The sequence below is a fragment of the Mastomys coucha genome, unplaced genomic scaffold (genome assembly GCF_008632895.1).
Source record: "Mastomys coucha isolate ucsf_1 unplaced genomic scaffold, UCSF_Mcou_1 pScaffold14, whole genome shotgun sequence".
In the NCBI taxonomy this organism is placed as follows: Eukaryota; Metazoa; Chordata; class Mammalia; order Rodentia; family Muridae; genus Mastomys; species Mastomys coucha.
In genome coordinates, this window is record NW_022196896.1 from 39,028,570 (window position 1) to 39,036,048 (window position 7,479).

The following is a 7,479-nucleotide window of genomic DNA, read 5'->3' on the forward strand; positions in this document are numbered from 1 at the left end:
ATCTCTCCATGGCCTCTACATCAGCTCCTGCTTCCTGACCTGCTTGAGTTCCAGTCCTGACTTCCTCTAGTGATCAACTGCAATGTGGAAGTAAGCTGAATAAACCCTTTCTTCCCCAACTTGCTTCTTGGTCATGATTGTGCAGGAATGGAAACCCTGACTAAGGCAGTCCTTTTATGGTATATGTAGCTGTTGGTGATCACTCTGTAATAATAGTTCATAAATTAATCTATTAGAAAAGGTTTTTGTTTGTTTTATTGGGGTGTTTTGTTTTTGTTTTGTTTTGCTTTGGTTTTGGTTTTGGTTTTTTCGAGACAGGGTTTCTCTGTGTAGCCCTGGCTGTCCTGGGACTCACTCTGTAGACCAGGCTGGCCTCGAACTCAGAAATCCACCTGCCTCTGCCTCCCAAATGCTGGGATTATAGGCATGCACCACCACTGCCCAGCTTGTGTTTGTTTTGTTTCCCTTTTGGGTCCCTGTGGTAGGGTCCAGGGCCTCAGGTTTGCTATGTAAGCGGTGCTTACCATTGACTTCTTCTACCCAGCCTGCCTCTCTCTCTCCTTTATCCATTAGCTTTATTTCCTTTAGGAAGACAAATTTTCTGTTGTTGACAGTTTCTTCATGTGGCTACTGTGGGGTGAAGGCAGAATGGAGTCTGGATTCTACTCTTTATAACCAATTTTCAAGATATCTAGTTCCTCAGAACCATCCAAAATTACTTTCTTAGTTATTATCCGAATTTCTTAGCATCTTTATAAACTTCTGCATATACTCATTTGTTTGTCAGAGACAGGCTTGTATGTAGCCTTGGAGCTGTCCTTAACTACCGACCTTACTCTTTTCACTGCCAAGAGCTTTGAGACCGGCTCCAGGCCCTCAGCTAAAATGCCTGGTTTAAGACATCCAGGTACTTATATGTATTTTCTTATTCTGTAGGACAAACAGTTCTCAGTGTGCTAACACATCGTTAATGTTGTGATTACTTAAATAGAACTTAATAAATGCACAGTATTTTATTTTATTTTTGACAATCTTACTACCTTGCCCTGGCTGCAGCTCACTATGTAGACCAGTCTGGTCTTCACCTCATGACAGTCCTTAGTTGCAGAGGTTACTGGCATACATTATCATGCACAGCCTATTTTTAAGCCACTTAAAATAATCACACTAAAAGCTAGAGTGGCAGTAGTATGTACTTGATTCATATAAAATTGGGAAAATAAGTAGTTATTAAATCCAACTGTCTTAGTCAGGGTTTCTGGTCCTGCATCATGACCAAGAAGCAAGTTGGGGAGGAAAGGGTTTATTCAGCTTACTTCCATATTGCTGTTCATCACCAAAGGAAGTCAGGACTGGAACTCAAGCAGGTCGGGAAGCAGGAGGTGATGCAGAGGTCATGGAGGGATGTTCTTTACTGGCTTGCTTCTCCTGGCTTGCTCAGCCTGCTCTCTTATAGAACCCAGGACTTCCAGCCCAGGGATGGCACCACCCACAAGGGGCAATTGAGAAAATGCCCCACAGCTGAATCTCATGGAGGCACTTCCCCAACTGAAGCTCCCTTCTCTGTGATAACTCCAGCCTGTGTCAAGTTGACACACAAAACCAGCCAGTACACCAACTTATTTTAATAGCCCTGGCTGTCTTGGAACTCATTATGTAGGCCAGACTGGTCTAGAACTCAAAGAGATGCACTTGCCTCTGCTCCTAGATGCTAAGATTAAAAGCATAAGCCACCATACCCAACAAAAAAGCTAAATACTTTATCTACTCTTTCTTCCTATTCCCCATTACAATGCTTAAAAAGCATTGGTCAGTCTATGTTCATCTGTCCCTGGATGGAACTTCTGATCTTTTTTATTTCCTCATTTAAGTTAGATAGTGATGGCTCCCCTTCAGTTTAACTGCAGTCTTACCCACATGATAACAGGACAGGAAACACTACGAAGGAAGAGTGGAAACTTCTGCAACCTATTAGTGACCCCTTGTGCTTTGACGGAGTCCCTGAGCTCAGGGGCCTGGCCCAGATAATCTATAAATCACTACTAACAACAAACTGTTATATTGTTTGGTAGATTTAAGAAGTATTAGTCAGACAAACCTAACAACAGTCACATTCCGTTTGTTTGTTTTTTTGGTTGGTTTTTTGAGACAAGGTTTCTCTGTATAGCCCTGACTGTCCTGGAGCTCACTCTGTAGACCAGGCTGGTCTTGAACTCAGAAATCCACTTACCTCTGCCTCCCAAGTGCTGGGATTAAAGGCATGTGCTACCACTGCCTGGCTGTCACCTTCTGTTTAAAGCATGAGTATACCAGAGGCTATCAGATATAGATTTCTTAGAACTTCCTCTTGTCAAAATGCTAGGTGGCCATTAAGAGTAGAGCTTGGGGCTTCTGAATCTAGGAATATAGGGTAGCAAGGACCAAGCTGCCCTTCCCACATGAACCAAAAGGAAAAAGATCAGATGATATACAAAGAGTAACAGTTTCAAAAATACTAATGTCAGACAATAAAGGCACACAATCCTGCAGAGATGTGAAGCAAACAGGGTTCATTTCAATTTAACTAGACAAGTACTAATTACCTACTATGTATGTGATACTCCATGCACTGGATACTGGGTATATGAAATTTAAAAAAAAAGAAAAAACTTTGAGGCCCACCATCTAGAATAAGAAATAAAGATTATTAAATAAACAAGTCATAAAATGACAGAGTTATCAAAATGTTGGCCTTTGGACATTGAGGGAGAAGGGCACACTCAAGATCAAGCCACATTTATTATAATTGTATGTTTTTTAAAGCAAATTATATTTATTTTGTGTGTGTACTCATATATGTGGGCCAGAGAGGACAACTTTAGGGAGTCAGTTCTCTCCTTCCATTGTGTGTGCCTAGGGATCAAACTCAGATCATTCAGCTTGGCAGCAAGCGCCTGAACCTAAGCCATTTTACCAGCCTATAATTTTATGCTTAAAGGTTTTACAGGAGTTGGAGATATGGCTCAGTAGTTAAAGAGCACTTGCTGCTCTTCCAGAAGATCTGAGTTCAGTTCCAGCACCCTCAGTTACTGGCTCACAACCTCCAGGACCTCCAGTTCTAGGAGATCTCATGCCATCTTCTGGCTTCTAGGGTACCTGCACACACGACAACATAAATAAAAATAAATCTTAAAATAAAAGAGAAAGGTACAATATATAAACAAATATATAAATTTACTATTTCAATACATGGAAAATATACTGTGAACTAAAAGAAGAAAGGATTAAGGATGATGATTTCATTTCAAAAATCTTAAGGATGGACTTTGTTTATTGTTACAGAAGTGTTGGGATCTAAGAGAATGGGGCTGGTGAATGAGGAAGTTTCATGCAATAGTCACCTTCATTCAGAGCATCTGACAATTTAGCTGGGCGGTGGTGGCGCACGCCTTTAATCCCAGCACTTGGGAGGCAGAGGCAGGCGGATTTCTGAGTTCGAGGCCAGCCTGGTCTACAGAGTGAGTTCCAGGACAGCCAGGGCTACACAGAGAAACTCTTGTCTTGAAAAAACAAAAACAAAAAAACCAAAACAAACAAACAAACAAAAAACCCAATTTATATTCTGAGGGTTAAGTAAGAGGTCACAAGAGTAAAGGACAATCACAAGGACAGGTCCCATGTGGCAGACAAGCAGCCTGTGGCAAAAACACTGACAGTGATTCTCAGCCTATGGTCTGTGACCCCTGCACAGGAGTCACCTAAATTCTCATAATGTGTCTCAGAGTCTGACCAAGAAGGTGTTCGAATTCCAGAGATGAAGCTTCACTTCACAGTACCCGCGCGTAAGGTAGCACTATGTAGGATTATGATTTCTGTAGTTTTCATTCTCCTGTGAATATAATTTTAGCCCCATGGGACTTCAGTGAGTACAATTTGACTTTTAGTCCAGACTGCTGTTTTCTGGTACAGGACCTTAGTCCAAGAAATGTCTCCGAAAGGTTTTATTTAACTCTGCCAAACTTGGCCTGGGTGTGACAGCTCTGCTCTCCTAAAATGTGGCTGAGAGAGGGGTGATGGTTATAATTTAAGCTGGGGGTGAGAATTCTTACCTATGGTTAGTGTCCTTAATTCCATCCTGCCCTCCCTCACTCTCGCCTTTACTTTCTCTCCCTAACCCCCCTTGTTCTCCAGGGTCTCAAGTAGCCCAGGGTGACCTTGAACTGGCTATATTGCAGAGGATGACATGAATACCTTTGCCTGCCCCTCTCGTGCGGACTTTATCTATCCACCAAGCATCTATCTATCCACCTGTCTGTCTGTCTATTGGCACGTCGTCCAGTTTGGCCTCACTATGTAGCCAGGCCTGCCTTGGCCTCTCAAGTGCTGATTGCAGATTAAGTGTGGACACCATGCCCTTATCATTTTTAAATGAACCAGGAGGGCCTGAGATGGAGGTTGTTAGTACAGGAATTGTTTTCTTTGCCCCTCTGAATAGTATTCCCAGAGACTCTTTGCACGTGGAACACAGAATTCGTGTAGGGCTTCTACCCTTGTCAAAGCTCACCTTAGCTGGACCTGGGAGAGTGCTTGTCTTTGCCATCCCAAGCCTCTTTTCTTCACTTTCTTCTTTTCCCTCTCCCTGTGTCCTCCCCCACATTCCGTGGTTCAACCCCCACTCTGGCTTTATTTACTTAGGACCTCCCGGGATGCGGTCTGCGGAACCTTTGTTAGGCGCCAGGTGACTGGCGGGGAGTGGGGATGGGAGGGGGTGGAGAGTGAAGGGGGGGCGGGCGGGCGGGCACGGATGTGGGAGGGACGCGGATGCGGGCGGGGCTCCCGCTGGCAGGCGCCCTAGGGGCAGGTGGAGAGGCCCGCTGGGATCCGGAGGCCCCGCAGAGTGGCGCTTCCAGCGTAGCACGCACAAGGGCAGAGTCACCGAAGGTAAAGTGTGCACGCCTGGGAGCGTGGTGGGAACTGGGTGGGCCCTCGCGGGAGCGGACGCTGGAGCTGCGCTGGCCTCAGCACTCCACTCGCTCCGGAGGGAGGAGGCTTGAGTGGTTCGGCAAGAGTATCCTTCACCAGCCCTTGGAAACCTCAGGTAGTGTGCAGTTTTAATGTTCCTTAAAATACACGGATGGTGCTTGGTTCTGGACGTAGGCTTGGTTGCCTGCCGGAACGGAATGGTGAGACTAATAGGGATTGTTAAGAAGGCGCCAGGTTCCAGGAGGGAGCATGACTTCGAGATTAGCGGGCAGGCTTCTAAGTTAGAGTGCTTGAGCTCTTGGTGTACTTATTAACCAAAAAAACTTGAGCAGTTTGCTCAACTTGCATGTGCCATGGTTCATGTATATAAAACGATGGTGCTGGTACTTGTAATCTTACAGGATTGCTGTAAAGATTCGGTTAATACCTAGTGCCTGGCAACGAACGTTGGTTATTTTCGCTCTGCATTCTGATGAGCACGAATCTCTATGGTTGTCATTTCTGGGAATCGGGTCTCCTAGAGCTGTTGTCTGAAAAGCTTGGGAGATTCCTTTGAGACAGTTTGTGAACTGAGTCCTAAAGGTTCTTTTCTCTAGTACTAAGGGTCTCTGAGCTGATCACTTTATTCCTAAACGTTACAAGCATCCCTCTTTTTCTTCTGTTGGTACCTGGGCTGGAAAGACCCATCCACCTCCAGCACATGCTCTGCCCGTGAATTACACCCCCGAACTCATAAGTCTTAGTTTTGAAGACTATTCTAAAGGAAGGATGAAAGAAAGTAGTTTTTGGGTGAGTGTAACCTCATTTTGAGAGTCGGGGTAGATTTCTTTAAAAGCAATTCTTTGTTGTTTGGGGTGTGTGCTTATTTTGTACTACACTATTGCAAAAGTGCATCAACCAGCCTTCAAAATAGGTAAGCAAGTGTTATCTGAGCAGTAGGTTGTCCCTTAGAAACAGGTTCGAAAGAGACATGGAAGCTGGATGTGGTGATAAGCCCATGCTTTTTGACTTCTGCACCCAGGAGCCAGAGGCAGGAGGACTGCCAACCGTCCAAGGCCAGACAGCTTTGTAGTTACTTAAAGGCTAGACCTCGTCTCAAAAATTGGCAAGAAAATAAATAAATAAATCTGAAAAGCCAGTCTTGCCCCTCTTTACAGATGAGGGTGTATCTAAAGACCTAGAAGCAGTAAACGGCAGAGCTTATAACTCAGCGACGCTGACCAACAACTTTCAAAAGCAAAGGAGTATGGGAGTCACTGTTTTTATTTTTGACAGTTTTATGGTGCCGAGAGTTTTTTCACTCAGCAACATCCTGCTTGGTAGTTTAATTGCATGATTCATAATCATTCTTCAGCACCTTTGATTTAAATCACAAGTCTGGAAGTTGCTGCATCAATTACTGCTTTGAGAACAAGATGATTGCCTTAAGCTTTGTACAAACATGTTCCTACAGTGCTTTGCTTTTGTTTTTTAAAATGCAGCTCATTCCTCTGTGTGCAAAAGGTATGAACAACATAAACAAATTGACCTTGTACAGTTTGTTATCACTGTGTTACTGGTAAAGTTTTCTTGATTGGGTAGGATACAGTCAGGAAGTGATACCCGGAACGCTAGCCCTTGGAACGTGGATATATAGATTATGTGGCAGTGCAGCTGGTAACTTCAAAAGCCTTTCAGAGTAAGATTACCTTGAGATACTGGTGCGTTAAGTTGCTGACTTCCTGGCGCTGGGCATTGCCCACTCCCTCACCTCTGGGTATTTGTTCAGATGTTTCCTTATTATTTAAACTTGCATACAAGCCCATACTTCCTATAATACATACTTAGTTGGTATAATTACTCATCTGCTTCTGCCGCTAGAGAGGTTCCATGTGGCTAAGGGTGCTTGCTTCCTCTTGTGTTCCCTGTGGAATCCTTGGTGCCTGGAAACAGTGGCCCAAGAAGATACTGGCTGTGTAGCTGTGCACAGATATTTGCAGTACAACTAATAATTAAGCCGATGCACCAACACTGGCTTACTTGCGTGTTCCCTCTACTTTCAGTTCTTTCTCCTTGTTGCCCAGGAATAAAACCTTGAGATGGAGTTTAATTCCCCCATAGTTTGCACTCAATAGGCAAATAACTAAGTTTTTTCACAGTTTTTTTTTCCCCAAACAAGCCACTCCATCCTCTAACCCTCTTCATTTGTCCATTCTTACGCACCTACAGCCCTTGAGTTCCGCATTGAAGGCTTTCATATCTTCAGAGAAGCGAGCATTCACCCTCCTTCTACGCGGTGATCTCAAACCCCTTTGCAGCTTATATCTCCTACAGATAAAAGCAGTGATTCCCACTTAGGCTTTCAAATATAAAAATAAAGTAGGGTTCCAGTGGCAGTGTAGAACCCTTAGACTGGTATTGATTGCTTTGTGACAGTCTGGTTCTTATTAATGACTTGGCTGCTTTCTCAGGTGTGAGCAGGCCTTTTTGAGGAACTGACCTACCAGCTATAAGAGAGCTTATCCTGCACCTTCCCCC

The 7,479-nt window shown here is 44.2% G+C and overlaps 1 protein-coding gene across 3 annotated transcripts in view; it reads left to right on the forward strand.

The window, feature by feature from the left end:
- LOC116088156 (serine/threonine-protein kinase Sgk3) overlaps positions 1–7,479 on the forward strand; it is a 120,002-nt gene that overhangs the window by 48,421 nt on the left and 64,102 nt on the right. Inside the window, exon 1 of one of the 3 annotated variants that reach the window (XM_031366821.1) lies at positions 4,793–4,920. The exons of 1 other annotated variant lie outside the window; for it this stretch is intronic. The gene's annotated coding sequence lies outside the window, so the exon portion shown is untranslated. Of the gene's footprint in view, positions 1–4,792; positions 4,921–4,969; positions 5,078–7,479 lie in introns of those variants that run through there. One more of the 3 variants, XM_031366822.1, reaches the window with a different exon arrangement.